At 43.6% G+C, this 25,234-nt stretch overlaps 1 protein-coding gene and 1 long non-coding RNA gene across 39 annotated transcripts in view; one reads left to right on the top strand and one right to left on the bottom strand.

Moving 5' to 3' along the window:
* Positions 1-25,234, bottom strand: part of LOC148338887 (receptor-type tyrosine-protein phosphatase delta-like) — a 269,563-nt gene that overhangs the window by 86,799 nt on the left and 157,530 nt on the right. The window contains exon 1 of one of the 37 annotated variants that reach the window (XM_088293385.1): positions 21,752-21,967. The exons of the other annotated variants lie outside the window; for them this stretch is intronic. The gene's annotated coding sequence lies outside the window, so the exon portion shown is untranslated. Of the gene's footprint in view, positions 1-21,751; positions 21,968-25,234 lie in introns of those variants that run through there. 37 annotated transcript variants of the gene reach the window in all.
* Positions 9,520-18,978, top strand: LOC148338888 (uncharacterized). Of its 2 annotated transcripts, none has more exons than XR_015842922.1 (3): positions 9,520-9,718; positions 17,038-17,193; positions 17,597-18,978. It is a non-coding gene; the product is annotated as an uncharacterized LOC148338888 (long non-coding RNA). The 2 variants fall into 2 exon arrangements; XR_015842923.1 differs by lacking the exon at positions 9,520-9,718 and adding an exon at positions 14,626-14,836.

Raw genomic sequence — 25,234 nt, 5'->3', positions numbered from 1 at the left:
GTTTCGGATCCTTCCGAGAATAGAATGAATCGGTTCAGGTTGGAGATTGAAATTCAAATGTCACCGCCAAACAAATGTCAGTACAGGAAATCAAAAAGCGTTTTGTGCACCTCCCCGTTTGACATTTTAAAGAGATTTCATTTCCCCCGCATACACGTAAATGTCATAAATTAAAGCAAGAAAAAAAAAATGTCGCCAATTTTAATATGCTCATTGGATTCATAATGCTTGAGTTCAAATTTTATTTGATTTTTTTCAACCCCAAATTACATTTGCAACACAAATATCACCTTCACTGCTGGCCTAACATAGTCAAGAAATCATGATAATAATCTTCACATATTAAATTCTAGGGTTGAATTTTTAGGATCGAGTTTTTATCCAATCAGAATTCAGCTCGCTCGTGTTGCCGGGCAGATTTCATGATACCAGTAACACGCGCTATTTGTCCGAGGCCTTCAAATACAATCGTGTGGGCGATTGTTCTGTGTCTCAAGGGGGATTTTACAGTTGATTGACAGTTGCGATAGCCAATCAAATCGCGAGTTGATGACAGTGAGGCCTTCTTGCTGGCCATTCGTTGAAGGTGATGAACACGGCATGTGATTGGATACTCACTCGTGAGGGGGCAGCGCGATGCGGAATCAACACACCCGAAAGTCGTAACTGGCGACAGTTTGAAAATCGAAAATATTTTCTTGCTTTTTTTAAACCACAATAGCCGAAGGAGGGAAAAGTGTGGATTTAATTGCAGATACGCTTGCGAGGCCGTTTTCAAGACGGACCTTTCAAGAGAAGTTAGATGGTCCAACACTCGCTCAGTAGTGCGCAAGTCTTTCTGTTCATTATTTCTCCAGCCGCGGCGTCATAAATGATGGGGGATTGATTCAAGTCGGACCAAGTAGGACTTCACTGAAGGCCGACGCGTGAAATGCACGGCCCTTCACAAAACTGCAACGGAAATAAGAATATTCACAGAGCCCTGACGTTGTAGTCCACTCCATCAATTTCCCAGAGACATCCTCCAAAGTCTCGTCAGTCCCACCGGAACACTCACAATCCATGATTAAGGACTACGTTGTCAAGTTTGACGTGGCCTCGCCGGGAGTCGACAGCGGTCTTATCATTAAAGGGGGGGGACTGCCCGCGTCGCCGCTGAGGGGCCTGCCCAAGTGTCATCAAAATGAGATAGGGCCCAGGAGCTAGGGGGATTAGGCGCTGCATAATTACCTATTTAAAGCTCCTAATTGAGCATTTCATTAAGAGACACCAAGATTCAGGGGGGGAGAGCGTTTGGATATGCGTGCGTTTGCATTTCAGAAGCGGCAGCAGACGCTAACCTTCAATACAAGGGTTAGCGTATTAGCATGCGAGGTCCCTGGCTTGTTTATTTATTTATTTATTAGCTTAGAAAGCACTTGCATTGTTTGTCAGAGATTTGCTGATTTCAGTTTCTTTATGAATTATTTAACGCAGGTAAGGTGATTGGAAGTCCTTTTTTTTTTTGGTCAAATTCAACTAACACCAGATATTAGCCGTAGGACATCTGTGAAAAGAGTTTGCAATTTTTTCGTTATGTCAAAGCCGGAGCTTGGCTCGGTCAAAGAGGAGATAAAAAATGTGATCGTTTGCTCACAGTGGTAAATGGTCTGCATTTATAAGCTGCTTTTCTGCCTCAATGGAACCCGCTTTACAATATTGCCTCCCATTTGTCCATAAACAGAGACAAGCAGACACATGACAGCAGGCAGGGCCATCTTGCAAGATTCCAACCCGGTCTTTGGTTGCCAAGTGAAGGATTATAAATGGAAACGATCAAGAGATTATTCAAACGGGTCGCGAGCGAGAATAGCCAAGGTGAAAACTAAAGTTATACCATAATACGTTACGGAGAAGCAGATCGCAATACCCGTCGTGAGAGTCACAACGTGGCATCAGGCCGCGGCTCGGATGAGTGTTTTGGCCTTGAGGATGTCACAATATGAAATTTGTCATTTTTTGTGAAAGGTTGTGGGTGTGGCTTTGCACAGTTTGCCAATAAAACAACGCTGATTTTCAGGTTCTAAATATGAACGAAAAGTCGTGAAACTTTGCACACACATCAGGCCTGACAAAATGTTGTGCAGTTTATTAAAAATGGCTGACTATAGCCCTCTAGAAATTTTCAAAAAAGCAGCCCCGGTTGTGCGTTTCACCTAGCTTTTTGAAAATGTTATGGAGTATGTATAAGGCCAAGACCTACGAAAAACTCTCTTGGAGCCATGAGTTAAATTGCACAGAAAGTCGGCCAATTTGAATTTACTTAAACGGGGGGGGGGGCGGGGTTAGGGGTGTCACCACAATGGACTAAATGCTCAATAACTCCCCTGCACACGCTCTAAAAAATCCAAAACTTCACGTCAAACGTCCGGACCTGGAGACATCTATATGTTATTATTCTGTTATACACACAGCGCCACCTCATGGTAGCAAAAAAATATATATTTTTTTACATTTTAACAAAGCCAACTGAAAATTTGTCAGAAAAGCCTCAAGACGTTGATCTTAGTCTATGCCGAATTTTGTGACTTTTTGGCAAAGGCAGATCGCCGCGATACCCGTCGTGAGAGCCACAACGTCGCATCAGGCCACGGCAACCACCACCAAACAAAAGTGGGCTCCGACTGACACAAGGGGCCCCTGTGGTCTTTTGTCACGGTAAACATTTTGAATGGCAACAACAATTAGAGCAGAATGATGACTTCAGATATTTTCCCAATGACCCAACGTGTCCCAATTTCTGCACACGACCATATGGAGGATCACTCGGGACGTTGGTCCGTCTTGATTTCATTGCTTGCTAAAAGACTAGTATGCGAAGTGGCGTCACTTTTTCGGGGGGGGTGGGGGTGGCTGTTGGGGAGACACCAGCTGCTAACTGTGAGAGATAAACTGTCCGGCCCTTGGGGGAAAATCAGACAGGCGCTTTCAGTCTGGAATGTTGAAGATGCTTAGGGCTGGAATGACATGGAAATACCCAGAGCAGGGGACAGAACACAAGCACTCTTTAGTGTTTTGGCACAATATTTGGAACACCCTCCGAAATAAAATCCTCAAGGTCGAAGCGACCCACTCGTTGATAAATTAGAGTGTGTACAATATTTTCCGGACTATAAGGTGCACCTGCATATAAACCGCAATCGAGATTTATTTAGCAGATTTTCTGAACTATAGAGCACCCACTACCGGTGAAAGAAAAATCTACAGAAAAGCCGCACCCTTGTATTTGCCGCATGGTTCAAAATCTAGGAAAAAAGTAGCGGTTTATAGTCCGGAAAATACGGTGCTAATTCAATAGGTACCGGTACGTTTCCAAGACGGCAAAGGCAAGGATTAGTGGTAGCACCTTTGTGGGGTCAAGCCATCCCGAAAGGGTGCAATCTCCGTCTCTGGGAATACAGATGCATGGGTCACACTTCCGAATCAAAAATCTATCCCCGTGTATAACGAGCAGCGATGCCAAGAGTTCCCCATGAAATCTCCCTTTGACTGATTATTCCATAATTTATGAAGCCTAGCTTTGCAAATAATTCCTCCTCTTGACTGTGCTTATCCGATCTGTCACACAAACATGACCACATTTCACCCCCTCCGGTACGGCACAAGCTCGACTAGACAGGAACACGCTCATTGTCACTGTTCCACTGCCTTTTTATTGTTCCTTCTTCCGCAGTCACGGTACAAGAGCCGCTCTGGCACACCGAATGAAAGGAAAATTCGGTCGCCTTTGTGGTTCTGGCAGCCTCGATGAGCGGAAAGCAAACTAACAGGACGCCGAATGGTAAAGCCATATGCAGACCCATCTCGGGGTCCGGCGCTTTCGCCAATGCAAGGGAGAGGGTGGAGATCTTGGGAGGTGCGGTTTCAGCATGCCGCAGAGAGGAAGTTCATCTTTATGTAATTATCTCGGGGGCCGTTACGCCGAGCCGGATAGCCGAGTGTTTATTGCGGCCTGGTCGCCATCCGCTTTACGAGCATCCTCTCGCGCACACCCATGCGGATGATTAACATTCACACAGCGACGCACACAAAACCCATGTGAGGCCCGAGTGCCATAACAGCCCAATGAAATATATTCAGATTAGAAAGGTGTCGCATTATTCTCCAGTCCGATGATAAATACCCGGTTAGCGCCATCATTAATCTTGTACGCCCCCTTACTCATTTTCCGCCTGCGTAGGGAGCCGTGCCGTGAACAACTGTTGTGTTGTCGTTTTCTTTGCGGCATGAGGTCAAGGGAGTTCAACCGGGGCCCGACTTGTTCCTGTCCGCTCTTTGTTAGCGCAACGTTTCAGCGCTAAAAGCGTTATTGATGTTTAGAGTAGCTTCAACCCTTACGGCCAAGCCGAGGAATCGCACTCTGCGTCCCCGGAAAATATATTCATGAGATGTTTCGCTGATTGATTGAATGTCTGCTGTCGACGACGAGGCTATTTTTGTCCGGCGAGATTACGGAGATAAAGTTGGTCCGCCGTCGATGCGCAGGAGGGCGACAACTGCGTAGGCTTCATCCTTCTCAAGGACCTCTGAGCTTTACCTTGTGTAAGCAGAGCCGATATAAACTATCGTTTTTCATTGCAAGGTGTCTGATTAGCCCTAAAGGGGGCCATAAAAACGGGATGCCATTGTTTGGGACGACGCTTGTTAAACCGGGGCGATGAAAAACGACCCCGCGCATGCCTCGGAATATAAAATGATAGAAGGTATAATCAAGCACACATTCCAGGGCCAAATTGTCACGCTCACACAGTTATCTCGTGTTGAGCCAATTGTGATACCACATTTTTATGGAATCTCTCAGTCGCCCCCGATTGCTCCGCGCTCCATAAAATGCCGGCGAGTGGATCGGGGCTACTATAATGATGGCCCGGGACAGGAATAAACTTGTTTTACTGCCGCAAACAGAATGATGTGACCTGGAAAGGTTGTATTTTTTGCTGGGATAATGACTATATTTTAGAGTCAGGCCTCAGTGTGAACTTTAATTACTTGTCTGGGGCCACTGAGCAACACTGGTCTCGAGTACTTAGTAATAAAGTCCATATTGGTACCCTGTTTATTAAACCCAATGTGAATGTGTGGTAACGCCATCTTTGCAGACAACTCGTCGCCTGTGTTTGGACTTTGGACTGTTGACTTTCACTCATTCTCGATCCAGAGTTTGTCCCAATCTAATGCTCTCAGTTAACACTAGAAGCCCCTTTTCTTCAAATGACACCTAGATTCTTATCTAATAACTCTGCTGGCTACGATTAGCCACTTTATATTGGTAAATGAGGACATTGCTGCAAAAGCAGCAGTAGAAAGAAAAGCAAAAAAAAAAGAAACACAAAATTTAAAAACTTGATGTAGAATATGACCGTATTTTTCTGGTCTATAAAGCACACCCGCATATAAGCCGCAGTAACTCCCGAAAAATTATATACAAGCCGCACAAGGCTATCAGCCGCAGTTTTCTATGTTGAAAAAAAATTGTTGTTTACTGCATGTACAGAACAATTTTGTACCGTAAATGCACATAAAGGTACATAAAAAGATTCCTAAAAACGGTGCCTTTTAACACGGCAACTTAAAGTGTCAAAAAAGAAAATGGATCTTTGACGTCTTTAGCCGTCAATGGCAGTAAATGAGTTAAAACAGAACAGACCCAAGAGAAAAAAATAATCAAGATTTATTTAGCGTATTTTCTGGACTCTACAGCGCCCCCTACCGTTGAAAGAAAAATCCACGGAAAAGCCGCAGCGTTGTATTAGCCACACGGTTCAAAATCTAGGAAAAAAAGTACTGGCTTATAGTCCGGAAAAAACGGCATCTAAAAGCTGTGGTGTCAATGGACAGAACTTCGGTATCAGTGGGTTGAAATGTCAAATTGAGTGCCAAAAGCAATTTATCGGTGAAGTGTATCTCAAGTTCTACCAGTAGAGCAGTTTTCTTTCCACCCCGCCCTCCTCTGTCCTCGAGAGGTGCCAACTCGTTGCAACCAATATTGGCATAGAATCAATGTGCCAATAAAAGGTACACCTATATAAACTCAGAACTCCAGTCCTCCAGTTCTAACTACAGATCTCTGGGTGCCACTGGCTCTCTTGTAAAGCACTTCTCCACAGGCTGAAAGTCTTTGTGAGATGTTGGGGGAAATAAAAAGGAAAGCAGAAGAGGAGGATTTGTAGGTGTGCCTGCTGGCTTGTATACTCCGTACGTTGCGCGCACCTCCCTGATCATTTTCAGTCGTCATGTCTCGCTGTGCCTGCGCTTCTCATTGACATGAGGCCACAGCATGCAGACGAACAGCTGGGAAATCGGTGCCCCCGGACCGCCCTTGCGCTCCTCCTCACGCCACCCATTCTTTCTTCCCTGCGCCGGTCGGTGGGCTGGCGGCTAATAAAAGCAGCGGCTCTTGACTGCGAACAGCTGGGGCCCCTGTGATCCTTCTCCGCGGAGCTTTTCTGACACTCCAGTCTTGAGGACGGTGCAGGGAGAATTGGGATAAATTTGCGGGAGCAGAACGACAGACGAATCAGCGGCACTTCACTGTGGCCTAACCATCTAATCGATACAAAAGTGTTTGCGATCTCAACGCGGGAGGAATACTGAGCGTTTCAACACGGTAGTTCATTTGTTCCGATCATGTGACAAGAGCACTGAGGTCACAAGGGTGTGCGCCTTTACAAAACATTCATGAAATAACGGGTTGTCCTCTATAAATTTAAGCACTTTTTTTTTCGGGGTTTGGCGTTTGTTCTTGCAAATTCTTTTGGTCATTTCCAACGCCTCCAAGTTTGTGGGAAAAGCTTGGGGAAGGCCCTTGTGTGTTCCAAAGTGTTTTCCGCAAATGCATGGGTGGAGTTTGTTGTGGACAAAGTGGACTGGCACTCACTGAAGACTGACGTAAAACCCCATGCTGAACAACATGTTCACAGAGACACCCGCAGATATCTTGTGGAGAGTTTTCCCCGAAGCGTGCAAGCATGTGTTTAGGAATACCGATGGGAAGTTGTAAAAATAAAGTCAGCGAATTCCCACATCGGGACATGCTAAGGGTAAAATCTCAAAATCACTCTGCAAACAAATACCGTGCAGCTCAGCATCTAGCTAGCGAATGTCGTAACTTATGAGAAGTGGCCATGCCGACTTATTATTTTTATTGGTACGCCACCCAAATTTAATACTCGCTGCGCACAATGGAGAGCGCCACTGCCAACTACTGGAGTGGATGTGTAATTACACTTTTTTTTTATATAATACGGCGGAAAAAAAGAATGTTCTTCAGGGTCGCACCGCGCCCACCCCCCCAGGGGGGGCCCACTCCACTATTTAAGAAGCACTGCTGTACCCGAATGCGACCCGAGTCGCAACGGTTAAACCAGTGCTTCTCATATGGTGGGGCGGGCCCTCCTGGGGTGGGTGCGGTGCGATGCTGAACAGGGCAACCCTGGGGAACATGCTTTTTTTCCCGCCGTACTATAATAAAGTGTAATTGCACATCCACTCCAGTAGGTGTCAGTGGCGCTCTCCTTGCACATTGTGCGCAAAGTATTAACTCTACGGTCAAACCGAGGTTCGCGCCCAACCGTGATTGGGTTGTTGGGGTGTTCTGTTACGCCCTGACTAAATTCTCTTGCTGGTATGAGGAAGTTTGGAAAGATCCACAAGAGCAGAGGCAGTTGGGAATGGATATCCCCGTCTCAGTGTTGGCTGCGAACAAGTGAGGCTGAGAATGTGCCAGACAAAAATAGCTGCACATATGACCCCGACATGCCTGACATACACTCTCTCATCATACTGTTGGATATCGTTTATAATTGTGTGTGTGTGTTGTACGAAAAGCCCAGATGCTCCCAGCTGGCCGATGCCCAGTGAGGCTAATACACCTAATTAGACTGCACATTCACGAGCAACATCCCAACCCCCCCCAACCCCCTAGCTTTTCCAGTCCTGCTTTTTTATAGGCGCAACATATGCCCCCCCCCCCACCCCGACAACCTCATGTATTATACAGAGCACACATGCCTACAGCTACACAAACAACTTCGTACATCACGAGGGAAAAGCCGAGGGTGGGCATTATATAAAACGGCGCGAAAAGGTAATGCAGCAAACGGAACCGAATCGTTGATGTGAATCTGAGAGCTGACTCGGTTGTCAAAACATAACACTGGAGTTGATCTGCGCGTGAAGCATGAGGTGACAAATTGCTGGAATCTATTTACCGGAATACAAAAGAAAAAGCAAAATAAATGACGAGTGAATCTTAGGAAGGGGGTCCTAATGAATGGAGATGAGGGGGGCCAGAGCTGAAACGGAGAAAAAGATAAAAGGTCACACTTGTCCCGTACAAGACTGTTGGGGGGGCAGAAGGGGGAATGGCGCAGACAGATGTCAACAGCGATAAGCATCTGGCGTGACGAGCTCCAACTCAGCTATCTCTTACTACTCGGAGCCCGGGGACCGTGCGCTGCCAAGACGGCGCTCACGCCTCTCTGTGACGATCAGTGCCTCCGGAGGTTGTGCAAAATGGCCGCCGCCTTGCCAGCACATTACAACGCGTCACTGGCTCGGCTCTTTTTTTTTTTTTCTCCCCTCAGAGGAAGTGCCATCTGTGAGTGACAGCGGGACATCAGCCATTTATTTCGAAGGCAGTAAACAAACTGCCTTTTTTTTTTTTTGGAAGGGGGGGTGGGGGGATTATGTTGGCCGTCATGAACAATACAAAGCGGCGTGATGTATATCATTTATCCATCTCCATTTATCTCGAGGAATCGCTCATCTAAGCATCACTCAGGGCAAAATAAATCCTTATTTTCACATTTGATAGCAGGCTGGACACAAATCCAATACCCAGGAGAGTGCTTGGTCCTGCTTTAAGCATAACTGCTCACCAGATCAAAGAAAAAAAACCGATCAATACCAAGCCATTTACTATCATACTCAGTGGTCATTGATGATCTGTCAAGCCATTTATCTCACAGTCTGAACAGCAGAGCGAAAAATCATTTTCCAAAGAACTTTCCCTGCATCCAAAACAAATAATGGCTAACTTAGTAAATAGCAAATCAATACAGTGTGCTTTATTGAGCTCACATGCTTGACTAGATCCTGGCACCTGGCCCATTTTCCACAGTCGCCTGATACACGATGTTCCCTCTGCTTTGTGTCAAGATGGCAAAAAATACACATAATTCATGTTGGACCGTGTGACATGCGGGCGCTTTCCTGATTTTCGCGACAACGAGGCTCAGCTCTACGGGATCACGTGTTTCCAGGCGGGCCAAACACTAGACTGATTCAACTGTTGATTATTCAGGAGCTCGGATCAGCATAGAAGCATCCGGCACCCTCCGTCTGAGCTTGTATGGGCCAATGGGTTCTCCAGAAGGTTGGCGGTTCCGCGTCCGCCCCGGTTCCACCCTGCTGTTTGACTCAAAGGGCCTGAATATAATCATTGCAGAAAATGACTTGGGAACCCGAATCCTCTCTCGGTAGGAATCGTGCTGAAACACAGCTTGGCACTGGAAAACAACGTCTTACCTTTGTACTCTTGACAGCGACTTGAACAAAAAGGAACAGACGTGGAGTATTTGGAATCGTGCTTTGATTCACGGGACAGAAATATGCTCACCAAAGAAGTTGCCCTTGGTTTTGTGGGTCATAGTCACATAGTTGACTTCAACTGGTGCGGGTGAGCATACCATAAAATGCAGTTTTTGCAAGTATCCAGTAGTGATAGATCGATTTGGCATTTTTCCGATTATCGGCATCGGGCCTTTTTTTTTTTTTTTTTTTAACTTTAAAGGCCGATAAATTAAACGCTGGTTTATTTTGGCTTGCTGCAGCACACATCTCTCTCTCTCTGCTGTGCTCGTGGCCCTGCCCGCAGAAGCAGATAGCCCCGCTCACTGCATTACCCGATTGGTTCCTTGTAGCGGCCAATCAGCAGTAAGCTGCCCGTTTGTTTTTTCACCTCGAGTCACACGCGAGGTTTCGCGAGCAGAGGAAGGAACCAGACTATGTCGACTACAACTCACAACTAATAGAAAACTATTTGCCATCGTAAACTTTAAAGTGATGCTTGTTTTCATTGAACTAAGTCAAGTGTTGGAGTTTTCATTTTTCAAAATCTTTTAACCTTTTTTTTCAACAAATGAATATCCAGCTCAAATATCGGTTATCGGCCTCCATGACCACTAATAATCGGTATCGGTATCGGCCCTGAAAAAAGCATATCGGTCTATCGCTTCAGCCAGTCCTGGGAATAGTCTGCCTTCTGCCGGTAAGCCAGCTAGGGTAAGAATAAGAAACCAGCTGTTGCGGCGCAAGTCAACATAGAGTTTGTATTTGTTCAAACAGCCCACTTTAAACCACCTGGATCAAACTTGGATCTCGAACAGTGCTCCGTGGCTGTCTGACGAGCAGGGCAGGCTGGAGCCGGCCTTTCAATTTTGGTTAACTGGGACAGGCTTTGGAAGCGCGCAACAATCAACAGGCTACAGTAGGAGTTTGTTGGTTGAGTGTGTAGTGACAAAGCAGAACTTTGAAGTTCCTGGGCGGTCCAGTCCAAAATCTTTCTTACCAGGACCTGATCAAGAAATGGCTCCCCCCAAAGAAAAACGCAGGGCATCCCATCTCAGTGACCCAATCGGTTGCATCATTTAAGAACCACGCTCGGGGGGCCGCAACCCTCGTATGTCGCCTACAGGCCGACGGGGAAATGGTATTGATTCCCAATAAACTCATTAAGCTCTAAGAGGAGTTCCTATTTGGACACAACAATTTGTTTCCTGTCAAAACAAGCGGCGGCCGGTCAGGGCGCTTTCAACTTTTGAACTCACTTTTGCCAGTCAAATCATCCAATGTCGAGCTCTCGCAAATACGTTATATTTCTTATTCTTCCGTCGTACTTTACTCAAAGTTCGCCGACATGTCCGTGATGAAATGCCACGCCAGTTCCCCCTTTTGCATCCACATGGACACCGTCTGGCTTTTGAACTTTTAAAGATGGACGTACCACCACAGAAGACGTTTGCTATCGCACCATTAAGAAGATGGGCCGCCGTTTTGCCGGCCCACGTTATCATTCTCCAAACGGCGCGGTGGCGGGCGGGTAAAACTGGGCTGAAATGTGTCAGCGCGCGGTTAATCGAAAATAATGGCCGGCAATTTATAGATGTCGTCCTGGCTGGTACTGGATGTACTGATGCGGGAGATGGAATTTTAATGTGTACGTTCCATCACTGGAGAGTAGATGTTTGGGGCAGTAGCCAAACAGCGCATGAATCCACGGAGGTTATCATATGGCAGTAATATAATGCGCCACATTTGGGAAAAAAAAAAACGGCACGTTTGCAGGATGTGGTTCAACACAGTTTGACAGCCATCTGATGTTCGCCAGCGGCAATGGTAATAATGAAACACAGAGGGAGGGGCTCATGGGGGATGGGGGGGGGGTGGAAATGAAGGCTCTGGGGGGCTGAGATGTACGTTTTCCCCGGATGGACAAGAGCCAATCTAATCTCGAGCCTCTTGAAACTGATCTCCCTGGGTGTTAAACACTTAAAATAGTTCCACGTGGTCCAGATGATAAACAATTCGGTGGTGCTTTGTGGGGCTACTTAAGGCCCCCGCGCCAAAAAAAAAAAAAAAATTGAAAATAATAAAATGAAATAAAAGGCAAATTTTAGCTTTCACGTGAATGTTATTGTTGAATGAATATATCAAATAATGAATCACTATCAAGCCTCTCGGGGGGGATCGTGCCTTTTCTGTTGCCGGTCCTTCCCTATGGAATGAACGTCCATTCAATGTGAGGCAAGACCCCTCTCTGTCTACTTTTAAAGACACATTTTTATTCATTAGCTTTTGACTCAACATGAGACTGTTCTTCTGGTATCTATTGTATTTGTATTCATGTGTTTTAATTTGTGTTCTAATTACGCACTAATTTATATTACACCATATGGAAAGTGCTTTGTTAAAGCCCCAGCTATATTAATAAAGTTGTATTGTATTGTAAAAATGATAAAATATTGAACATGGTTTTCCAATGTAAAAGCAGATGTTTACAAATGTCTTAAGTTGATTGAACACAAAGATAATCATTCCGCTTTTAAGGAGGACGTGAGAAATCAGGAAGATTTTTTTTATTCCCCCTCGCAGGGAGGCTTAAAGTTTAAGTTAAACAACAGCTTTAAACGATGAATCCGTTTTCAAATTAATTACAGCACCAATTTCCAGCGCTGACTAAAACGTGATGGATTCACCATGAAAAAGTGGGCGCGAGGCCGCATTCATCATTGCTTGCAGCTTGCGTGTTATTTAATTTAAAAAAAATCTATTTAAAATCAAATGTCGACACATTTTATGCATATTATTATTCTTTTTTTTAAATCCCATATTGCTACGACGGACAAAGTCTGTTTCCAGGAATTGGGCTATTACCTATTTTAATTGCATTCTATCAACCAATGTGTGTGTGTGTGTTGGTGTTTTCCTCCCATATTGCATGGCAGGCAGGAAAAAATCCATTTGTGCACCGATATGTTGAAAAAGTATGATTGACTGATTGATTGTTTGACCTGAATTGACTACCGATGCGCAACAAGAGCCACAGCAGCCACATTTTCCAGCAAATCGACAAAAGTGCTGCTATTTAGATGGAACGTGTAAAGTCAAGGTCTGGATCAGCGAGAACAAGCTAAGCACGCGGATTTGACTCATCAGCTATGCTAAGAGCTTCTGATCTGCACGTACGTTTAAAATATAGAAATTACAGAGCCACTTTCACTCATGCTCCCCTCCGTTAAGTATTTTAATAGACTCAATCATTGAGCTCAGACTGTATTGTTAGCGTCCTCGGCTCGGAGCGCAAACACCCGATAACCTCCTTAAGGGTTTTTCAGAGGGCCAAATCAGCTGCACGCAATTTTCTTTTCAGCCGCTCGCTTGCCTTTCACTTCCTGACGTCAGCGGCGTTAATGAAGACGGCGTCGCTCGGCGTCGTTACCGGGTTCCGCACAGCCGCTCTAAAGATTTTATTTCAGCGCTTCCCCCAGCTTGCTTTATTTCACGACGCCTTAATGAGAGTCGTTTGGAATAATAGGCTCCCATTGAACGGTGGCATCTGCATTCGGCTTTAAATGAGTGAACTAATTTCCAAAGATAATCGCCTCTCCCGCTGAGTTACTTTTTGGCGAAGATGCTGTAGATTTGATTTGATTTTTTTTTATTTAAACGCAATGAATTTAACGATGTCAGAAATTACCTTGACGGAAAACGAAACATTTGTTTTAGACTGTGGGATAAGCCATCAGAATCATAGCTGTGAAATAATAATTACAATACTGTCAAATAATTTAAGGGGTCTCCACCAAAAATTGGGTTTACTGCGCACCGCCAAATGTTTAAAAAAAAATAAATAAATAAAATCTGCCTCTATCAGTAGGCTATAACCCAGGGGTGGGCAAACTTTTTGATTGGCGGGCCACAATGGGTTCTAAAATTTGACGGAGGGGCCGGACCAGGAGCAGATGGAAGGAGTGTTTTGCTAACCTTACCTCATCGGAGAAAAAAAACAAACAAAATTTAATTTGAAATGAAATTTAACAAAAGCATTACAAAAATATACATGTCTTTGAAAATACCAAAGTATTTAGAAAATAAAAGGTGAACAAGGCTTATTCATTTCATTTTTTTTCAAGTTTAGCGGGCCGGATTAAAACGTTTAACGGGCCACATGTGGCCCGCGGGCCGTAGTTTGCCCACGCCTGCTACAACCTATGCCTGAAAAGACACAAGAAAACTGCTTTTCGGTTAGATTATTTTAGGCTCATTTTGGCTTTTTTTTTTTAAAGGTCCTTAATAATAAATAATAATAATAATAATAAAAAATAACAATAAATACAAATAAAAGTCTGAAGAAGAATTTTTGAAAAGACACGAGCAGTCTGCCATTTTTGTATCAAGTGATCATTTTAGCCTCATTTTGACAATCACCAGAAATCCCTCAAAGTGATTTTGTCCAAACGCTATCAAATATGAAACCCTTATACAAAACTGTTTTTTCATTTTTTTTTTCATGGCATTGGAATTTGATGTCTTTCCCCAAAACAGGAAACTAATAATACAACTCAAGCATCTTTCATTTTTACCATTAATCTCCCTCTGATACTTTAAATTCAGTTTTCATGTAAATATTTGATTACCCTGATTAGAGATTAAAAAAAAAAAAAAAATCAAACATATAACTCTCCTTCATCCAAGCCTATAGGAGGCCTTGCCATCACACCGCAAATAATCCGCCAAACTTTCATCCCCGCCTTTGCTAATTGCTTGAAATATTCACCCTTGCGCTAACGTCTTGAAAAACAACTACAAACATGAAAAAAAAAAAAAAAAAAAAAGAATAGATGCCTGGGTAATGATGCCCGCTGGGAATTTGCCCGTCTTTTCTGTCTCTTGGCTCTGATGTGTGCGCGTGTGTTCTGTCAATGACGACACAATAGCTGTGGCGTCATGCGGTCACTACAGATGGCACATATAGGAATTTAAAAAAAAAAAAAAAAAAAAAAAGGATCGGGTCGGGATGTGAAGAAGAGCGCACACAAGGTATGCAGTAAACGGAAACATTACCACGGCTGAATTGCGGGACTTTGGAGGTTAATTCCCCGCTACGGCATTACGGATGCTGGCAGCGAGGCAACAACATGGCCGGCAGCTTAGCTCGTCACAATGGACGGTCAGGAGGGTTTTCCAAATGACTGCGGCGGCTTTTTAAGATGGGATGAGACGACGCGAGGAAAAAGTGAGCTTAAGCTTTTTACTTTCTGTATTGTTTGCGCAACAAACTTTGGACAATTGCTCATGCGAAAGAGCGAGGCCACAATGACAAAGCTTGAGGCGCGTTTACCGGCACGATCCATAATACTTCGCGTTAGGGGTTCATATTTTAAAATAAGCCCAGGCAATTGACTCTCATTTGCTTTTTTCCGCCGCACTCGAGGCGAGCCATCAAATATGAATGCCATTTGCAAGTTTGTCTTTTCAAGCGAAGATTCCTTTTTTTTTGACTGACTGGCAGCCAAAGAAGGAATATATTACATGCAATCAAATCCATATCGTGAGGACTGTGATCACAACAATTCGAACGAATCCAAACATGTTCATGGAATTTTCTTCAGTCGGCGTCATTTTCACTAATCAAATTCATCCCAGAGTTGCTCTCAAATGCCGACGGCAACTTGTCCAACCAATCAAATGCTCCTTGCGTCCTCAATTTCTGGTTTACGGATGACGGCCAATTTATGGAAATATATTCGGGCAGTCAAAATTAAAGCCTTAACTCTGGGGATTCATTTAAAAAAAAAAATGTGAGCGCAGTTATATAGAATATATTGTATATATTTTGACTCGGTTTTATTTACTTCAAAAATAATTTCCGTATCGTCCAACTTTAGCACAAAAATCCATGTAAAGACGACTCTATTATAGGTGATTTTTACATTCATTCCAGGATATTATTCAAGTAAATAGTTGAAAAAATTAACTGCAATTAATTACAGAATATTTTTGTGATTAATTAGTTAATGAATAAAAAAAATCAAAAATATATATATATTTATTTATTTATTTATTTTTTTTTTTATGACGTCGGTTTGACTAAGCAACAGGTGTGTTGATCATGAGTTTGCCCAAAATGTCTGAAAAAGTCATTTCGGTCAACATCCAGGAATTAAGCCAATCAAACCATGCCAGCAACAACAATGACATGTTCTTCCACAAGAGGGCACTCTAATTTGCAATGAACCTGTACATCCACTTGCTGCCATTCATAGAATAATAGCTTTCGGTTCAGTCCCACATTTCACAGTTTCACAGAAAATTGCGACAAGATCATCACGATTTCGTATGTAGTCTTTTTGCGACATTGCTTATGTAAAGTATGGGCCACAAGTAGGGCTGGGTATCGATTCAAATTTCTAAAATCAATTTGATTCGATACACAAGGGACCGATCCTTATGCCCCGGCTCAACACATGTCCAGTACTTGACACACGGACACTGCGAAATGAAAAGAGTTTTTCAACCAGTTTGCTGTTCCAGCCCACTTGCATCGCACTGAGTTGGACAATTTGGTCTTGGTGCCTCCACCATGACATGTTTTAGATTGTTGGGCTTTTGGCGATGCCTTTGTCCATTTATAAAAAGCTCTCATTCCGTCCCAACTTGCACGTGACGTCTGTCTGCCCACATTCCTCGCGTCAAGTCTGCAACCTTATTCCCGAGTCATTTGTTGCCTCAGGCCTTGAAATAACTTTGCCGGCCTCGCATTCCCAATCCCGCGTACAAACTCTCCCTTTCCCTTTGCTCCGACGTGCCGGCGTCCGGTTACCGTGGCGCTCGCGGAATGTTTCTTCGGTGTCCGCCATCAAGTGGAACACTCGCAAAGACAAGACAGCGACATCGGAAAGTGGTCACGGCCATCCCGTTGGACCGATGCCAACTGTACTTTTACGTGACATGACCTCAGAAGATATATATATATTTTTTTTAACCAGAAGTAAAACAAGTGTGCATCTAAAAAAGACACGCTATCTTTAACTGCTGCCATCTCATCTCCCGGTCGATTTAGGAACGCGACGCTCCAAATATAGTTCAGCGCAAAAGGCTAAATAATTGAAAAAGACCAAGATGACACACTGGCACAGTACATATACGGTGGGCGGCGGGTCGCGCGCTAAATGGAAACCGATGTTGCCGTGGTGTGATGCAACTCGCTGAAAGGCTTCCTAAAATATAAACGAGACGAGAGAAAGCAAACCAGACCGATATTGCAGCCTTACATCTCCCATTAGCAACGGAGCCAGTACTTGTGCTACAAGATAGTTTATACTTCATACAGAGCAGAGATTCCTTTCCTAACAGGGACCTTTTCCAGGTCTTGGGAAGTTTCAACGGTGCCAGTCATGTTAACGTCTATTAGTTGCTCATTTCTTTCCCACGCAGAGAGAGCTTCTGGAGTACCTCCCCGGGGGGACAACCATCCACTGTGCCAAATACATGCATGAAATTCCTGGGAAAAGACTCCGGCCCCCAACCAAGCCAGAGTCTAAGTAACTAATGAGCAACACAACCTTCTAGACCTGTTTGGAAGGAGTTCAGGTCCTCAACTTTATTGCAACTATTTTATTATATAATTTTTAGGTTGATGATAGGCATTAGCCAGTAAGCAGTTTGAATGTGTCGGAGACTGTTGCACCGTTTAAAAAAAAGGTGACGTCTCAATAGGGGTGGGTTTTGTTCAGAACCTCACAAATTCCGATTCTTTAGGTTAGGTGTGGGGAAAACTACGGCCCGGGGGCCACATGCGGCCCGTTCAACGTTTTAATCTGGCCCGCCGAACTTGAAAACAATTAAATGAATAAACCTTGTTAATGTTTTATTTTCTAAATAGTGTGGTTTTTCAAATACTTATATATTGTTGTAATGCTTTTATTCACTTTCAATTAAATGTATTTTTTTTCTCTCTGATGAGGTGAAGTGACCAAAACACTCTATCCATCAGCTCCTGGACCGGCCCCTTTGTCAAATTTTAGAACCAGACGAACAACCATCCGCGCTCACAATTCGGAGCGTCCAATCAACCTACCATGCATGTTTTTGGAACGTGGGAGGAAACGGGAATACAACCTGCCCAGGCACGGGGCGGACATGCAAACTCCACACAGGAAGGCCGGAGCCGGATTCGAACCCACGACCTCTGCAGTGTGAGGCCATCGTGCTAACCAGTCATCCACCAATTTTTTTACATATGTTTTTTGATTTAAGAAATATAATTTTCCTGAGACACGTCCCAGCTTCTTTTCACCACCGCGCCATCTTTCTCCTCAACTCTTCCCACCGCCGCCACCGCCACATGCCCGCTTCCAAATGGCAGTCATTATACAGGACACAAAAAGTCATTTTAGTTCCGCCTGGCTTCTTCAAAGCAGCGCACTATAATTGCAGATTGAGTGGAGGGGGAACATGCTTTGGTTACATGGACTCCTGACAGAGCGCCAATGCAGGAGTGCAAAATGAGAGCAGCAAATGAAGAAGAATACGGAACAATTTACATTGTGTCCTTCTGAATTCTTCCGAGTTTATTTTGCACATTTGCCACTTCAAACCGTCTTCGCAACTGGCTGCGGACGCTGAAAGCCGAGCGGAGGACAGCTGCGAGAGCCTCCTGCTACACATTGTTGAATGCCTGTATGCGCACCTTTTGAGAACTGTATGCGCTCCACCAAGACTGCTGCACCATACAAGAGAGACGTGTCTTGTGAAGAAGCGGAATATGCCATTGTGACATGCCGTATGTACTCCGTTCGCCAGATTCTGACCCAGTGACGTATGCGCTCCGCCCAGAGTCATTCCATGTTGGATTCAATTGCGTATATGCCGCATACTAGCGAGATAATGACTGTGTGCGATGCTGCAGTGAACATCCTGTATGCACACCTTAAGTCAGATTCTCACCGAGTACTGTATGCACTCCACCAAGTGTCAGTCCGAGTTTTACTCGCTTGTAGAGGTGTACCATACAAGAGATGCCTGCATGGTGACGGAACAGAAGATGGTGCAGTGGTTCAAACATCCTGTATGCGCACCTTTGACCAGATTCTCACAAAGGACTGTATGCACTCCATCAAGTGTCATTTTGATTGCACAGATGTATCAGACGAGATGCCACCAGTATGATTCAATAAAGAAGTTGAAACGTCAACATCCTGTTTGCACAACCTTAGCCAGATTGGTATCTACAACTTCCATTGGACTGTATGCTCTCCCTACCAGTCTTTTGAATTTCATGTGACGCCACCATGCAGCAGACTTGTGTATTTTATACCATCATGACTCCGATATTATGTATGTGCACCTTCTGCCAGATTCTCACCAACAATTTGAATAGAACTGTATGCGCTCCATTAAGAATGATTATGAGTATCATTAGCTTGTACCGTTGGATCATAAAAGAAAAGCAAAGCAGAAGATGCCATCGGGACTTTCCTTTGCCAGACTCTCACAGTACTGTATGCGCTCCAGCGCGCCATTCGCGATTCTTTAGATGATTATTTAATACCGCATACTTGGTGACAAAGTGGGAGGAGATTTGATGCGACACAGGAGGCAAGACAATGACGTAACGCGGTTCAACAAGCTCCGCTGCGGCTCCGTTTCCTTCCTTGACAGACTGACGGACAGCAGAGGTGATTTTTGCTTTGGCGCAAAGAAATTATTCCTTCGACCCCAGTGGGCACTTGAAGGAAGCAAATAAAATAAAATAAATACAAATATAAAAAGAAAGCTAGCATGCTAGCGTTTGCCTGACGTGTAAAGCGTAAATGCCCCGTAGCGGTGGTTTCGCTTAAGCAAGCCAGCCTTGAAGCTCGTTATGCAGGGAGTTGAGGTTAAAAGGGAGGAAATGCTTGCCAAGTCAATAAGCGAGCGGGCTGAGGCGGAGCGAGGGGAAAAAAAGTGGTGATGGCTTCATTATGCCGCCGTGCGACTGGCTCTCATGCGAAATCAAAGTCGCCAACCCCAAACAGCACGCGTTGCATCCATGCGTGGAACTCACTGGCCTTCTCACGTACGTAAGGTGGCGCCCTAGTTTTCCACCAATCTGGAAGCTGGCTAACTGTTAGCATCCGCTTGTACTTTTTACGTAGCAATGTTCACCAATATTTGGCGATACACTTTTGTAAAGGGAAAAAAAATGACTGAGCTCTGACCTCAACCCCCCCAATCAAGCAATTACAATAAATGCTGCTTGGGTTTCCTCCGGGTACTCCGTTTTCCTCCCACATTTCAAAAACCTGCATCTGAGGTTGGTCGAACACTCTAAATTGGTTGTTGCTCTGTGAGTGCCCTGCGATTGGCTGGCAACCAGTTCAGGGTGTACCCCGCCTACTTGCCCAATGACGACTGGGATTGGCTCCAGTACGCCTGCGACCCTTGTGAGGAGGAGCGGTTCAGATAATGGATGGGTATTGCGGTCCAACCAAAAGTTGGAGTTTTTGCGGTCCAAGCAAAAGAGTTTTATCACATTTGAAAGCTAGTCTATAAAATAAATGAAAAGGGGAAAAAAAAAAACTACTACATGATGGAAAATAAATCTGATGTGAGAAAAAAAAACATTTTTGATGCAGAAAAAAATTTAAAAATTAAGTTTGAAAGCATATAATTGTGTCCTAATTAAAATTAATAAAACAAAAACATTAAAGAATATTTAAATACAAAACAAAAGTTAGCCTCCTGTAAAAAAAAACAAAAAACTACATGATTGAAAATAAATGTGATGTGAGAAAAAAAAACATTTTTGATGCAGAAAAAATAAAAAAAAATAAAGTTTGAAAAGACAAAAAAAAAAAAAATTTTTGCTGAAAAAAAATCATTGCAGTGTCAGAAAAAATGCATCTCTAATCGTACACAACGGAATAAATAAAATAAAATAATCCCAATTCACTCCAAGCAGGACTGATGTCAACAAATGACTTTTTAAACAAAAATGAACTCTTATGAGGTCAACTCAGGGTGGTGGAGGTCAAAGTTCTTCCACACCAAACTCAACCCAGCACGCCTTCTTTATAAACTTCACTTTTTTCACTCGGCTGCAGTCGCACCCACTCAAAGTGCTCCAAAACCAAGCAATGAATGATTCATGAATTGGTTTTTTCGTGACTAACGAATCACATGCTACGACCGACAAGACCGGAATTTTTTATTTTATATATATATATATATTTTTTTTTATGGTTTGTCACGTTCCTTCCAAAACCGCAGCATGGTCTGCGGGCTTAACATTTAAAGCACGTGTCACGGCACATTTGAAAAAACAGGACATCTGAAAGACATAAAACCTCGCTCCAACATTCCTGCTTCATTCTTTCCAGACACTAAATGAGATCACCAGCCCTTCGAAACATTATTATTATTTTTTTTTCCTACGTCATCTAATCGTTCGAGCTCACACGCGAGCGTCCAAGAAATGCCCCCTAGTGGCCGCGAAAGTGCACCGCTCACTTTCAGCTCAGGACTGCTGCCACTTCAACTCAATTCGAAATGACGACCAACCTAAAATAGCACACTAAGAATAACGCAAACATCTCAGGAGAATTGCCAAGTTGTCAGAAATAGTCGTTAAGAGTTGCCATTTGACCTCGAGCTGCGTTCAAATATTTGCTGAATTTTTACAACGCACAGCCCTTTAAAAAAAAAAAAAAAAAAAAGAGTTTGAAGGGATCATTTTGTCAAATATCTCATTTGATTCTCAAGTGCACACTTGCAAACTTTGGGCTGTTTATTCACTCAAAGTTCAACTTGAATAGTTGACCATGGACTTGTCAATGATTCATTTGGGAAAAAAACTGAAATATGGGAAAAAAAAAAAAAAAACACACTCCAGAAGTTGAAATGAATCAAGTAGTGGAAACAACAATCACAATGTCACATATTCGGAATTGGATACTTTTGGATGAATAAATTCAAATGAGCGAAAAGACAGCAATGAAGGCGATCAAAATGTCATACGGGAAATAAAAAAATAAAGAAACGGGGGGTCCCTAAATGCATCAGCAGACCAGTCAAAGCATGTTTTGCGGGTGACAGCTGAGCGCACCTGAAATCACTGCGGCAGCCCAGCTGTCTCCTTCTCACACACACACACAAACACTCTTCTTACCTTATCAGCATTTTTGCGATCAGTTTCAAACTCGTCTTATTCTTCTACGTCTTCAGCAAACTGTGCACCTTTTTTTTTGTTGTTGTTGTTGTTTTTTTTTGTTTTTTTTGTTAATCCAGCAACGACAGTCCAGTTGGAGACACAACAACAACGTGGGTAAGCGTGGAAAGAAAACCCAAATCCGCTATTCTTCCTCCTCCTCCTCCTCCTCCTCCTCGTCTCGTCTCGTCTTATTTAGAGTGGGGAATAATCTCTGGGTTTGTGGCTTCCGTCTACGTCCCGCTCTCCATTGGCGTGAACGTGGCGAGACTGTGGCTTGCGAAAGTATTGCTTGCACGTCACGCTCGCTCCCTCCCTCCTTCTCTCTCTCTCTCTCTCTCTCTCTCTCTCTCACACAGTAACACGGAGGTGTGTGTGGATGTGTGCGTGAATATAGACACATGATGTACCCCCCCCCCCGCCCGCCTGCAGGAATCCACACTCGTAAAGCCCCTTTTTGGACATGAATGCATTTATCATCATTATAGGCAGTTTGGCAACCATATATGCAGAGTCTATCGGAAGAGAAGCCTTTCCAGTCTCTCCGATGGTGCAAAGTTCGTCACTTTTCAAAGTGCATTTCTTCCTCACTTCCCGCCTGCGGTCAATAGGGGGCGACAGCAACAACACGGGTGGTGACACTTCATTGGGAACACCTGCACCGGGTAATGACAAGCAACTTGAGAGCAAAAAGTATTATCATGCTTAAAGAGAATATGGGGAGTCCTAAAGGTGTCACAAACACACTAGTGAAGAAAGCGCCCCCACTCAAAAAAACCCCCCAAAAAAACAAAAAAACAATTGCCTGTATTTGCACTTTAAAGTGTAAACGTATATTTAAATTTCATTTCAAATTCATCTGAAAATATGAATCCCTTATAAATGAAAGACTTACAGATCACAAAGACAAAGTGGATGTGGACATGTGGCGGAGATACCGTCACTTCCACTAACGACCCAGGCTAAAACAAACTCCTCACAGACGTAAAAATAAAATATAAAAAGATGTCGGTCATGTCATACTTCCTTGAGCCCGATTCACACTTTCAGAGGGTTGGCGTCATCTTGTGGCATGAGAGCACAAAATATGCGAATAGGCAACTTCGTTTGTGTGAAAGGTTCCATACAAAATCATCATCATAGTCAAGACAATTATCATTTTTTTCTACTTTGCACGCCGTGAAGTGAAAGAATCTTTGGCAGCGAGAACTCAGTTCAAGTTCTCCAAGTTATGCGAACCGTCCACCACTGGTGCTTTTGTGTGGGTGTTGAGAACCTTCCGGCATGCACGTATGCCTCATCGAACTATATGCTGGATAAAATAAAACGCAAACGTGTTCTGCTAGGCCATGAGTCACGTAGAGTTATGAGATCCATGAGGGATCATATCATACTTTGTTGTCTGTGTTTAGTGGAGAGTACAATCAGTCAAGTCAAATAATAAATACATACATAAATAAATAAATAAATAATGAATTGAGAAAAAGCAAAGGTCTGAAACAAAGGCATGATTGTAATCCCGCGTCCACCCGATCCTCCTCACTCCTTGCCTTCCGCACAATCCCGATCAAGTAAACCAGCCATCGTAAAATTAATTTCCCCATCAAGCAAGACTGGCGCTGCCTTGCGATAACAATCGTTCCTAAGCGGATAAATCTAATCCTGCAATGTCGAGACCGTGCCTGGAGATTGACTTGTTTATGGTCGCAACCCAAGCAAGTCAAGATCAGCGAAAAGCCGTGGAGGGTCTTGAACACCAAGGTGATATCTCTCAAAAATAAAAATAAAAATAATACTAAAAAAAAAAAAAGCACAACTCGGCGGTCCTTGGCTGAGACAAATTCTCATCTTGGAATCTGTCAAAAGTGATGGACGGCTGAGCATGTGGGCTCACTTTCTGGCGCAATTAAAGCTTCGCCATAATTTGAGGTCTTGGGAGTCGTGGCATTGGAGAGAATGTGCCACTTTATGATGGAAATGATTGCAAAGATGGATTAGTGTTATTATGTACGCGATAGCAAAGAGGTGCTTTACGGTTTGGCCCCGTGCCACTTGGCTTTACTATCAGATCATAACTCACATCGGCACCAAAATTCCCTCTCTTGGGGTGAAGGATCATCTGAGATTGCCGGATATAAAACGCGACAACGGGAAAAGCACGGTTGGAGACGACAGCTTGAAATTAAAATGATTTTTTATTTTTTTTTTCTCCAGGAAGGATGTCGTATTTATTGGTTGCGACTGTAAAGGAACGAAGCGTCTTTGATTAGCTCGTGGAGCTAATTAATTGATCTCGCGGGATTTGATGTATTTGGCAGGAAACAAGTTGAAAAACACATGGGTGTGGGGAAGCGTTTTGGTGTCCCAGGTTGGTTGTTACTGGGTCACAGATCATCACGGAAAAGGGCCGCGAGCTATTTTATTGATCACTCATCAGTTTCACAATTTCTTGGCTTTTGGATTCATGGCGGTGAGCCCAGATACCGAAAATAGGAAATCTGAACAATTTTGGGATGTCAGTCTAAAAGTTTCACTGGAACCCAAAAATGAATACATTTTAGTAAACGAAAACAAAACAACTAAAACAAAAAGCGAAAGGACATTTTTGTTAGAGATAAAAATAAAAACTAAAAGAATTTAGAAAAAAATAATTCAGATTTTTTTTTTTATTTAATACACAAGGCTTTTGAGGTTAATTTCAAAAGTATTTTTTTACCAATATTAACGGCATAGCAGTTTCCCGGAAGATGAAAAGGTTGAACAGTTGTCCGGGAGTTGTAGTCCTCTTAATGTTTGCTGCACAGAAGCGACATCATCAAGCAGCAGCCAATAAAAAAAATTGCTAGCAAAATGACGTCGCTCGTCAGAATCGTAAAACGCAAACTGTACTCGTGTTATCAAAATGATTTGAAAAAATATTTCTGTAGAATTTTCACTGCACAATGCTTGCAAATTTTTTTTTTTTAAATCTTGCTGACATGTAAAGCACTCCTTTTTTAAAACTAAAACTAATATTAAAACCAAGTAAAAAAAACTAAAACTAAGTGTTTTTGAAAAAACTAAAACCAATAAAAACGAACAAACCCGCCCTGAAAACTCATTATCCATCCATCCATTATCTGTACTGCTTCTCCTAGCAAGGGCTGCAGGGGGCGCCGGAGCCTATCCCAGCCGTCTTCGGGCAGTAGGCGGGGGACACCCTGAACTGGTTGCCAGCCAATCGCAGGCCACACAGAGACGAACAACCACCTGCTCTCACAATCACACCTGGGGGCAATTTAGAGTGTCCAATCAACCTGCCATGCATGTTTTCGGAATGTGGGAGGAAACCAGAATACCCGGAGAAAACCCACGCAAGCACAGGGAGAACATGCAAACTCTTCACAGGAAGGCCTGAGCTGGACTCAAACTCACGACCTCTGCCAATGAGTTACGTATCAATTA

The sequence above is a fragment of the Idiotropiscis lumnitzeri genome, chromosome 4, assembly GCF_059441095.1.
Source record: "Idiotropiscis lumnitzeri isolate Australia: NSW breed Sydney's pygmy pipehorse chromosome 4, RoL_Ilum_1.0, whole genome shotgun sequence".
Classification (NCBI taxonomy): Eukaryota; Metazoa; Chordata; class Actinopteri; order Syngnathiformes; family Syngnathidae; genus Idiotropiscis; species Idiotropiscis lumnitzeri.
This window is presented reverse-complemented; position numbering and strand designations above follow the sequence as displayed.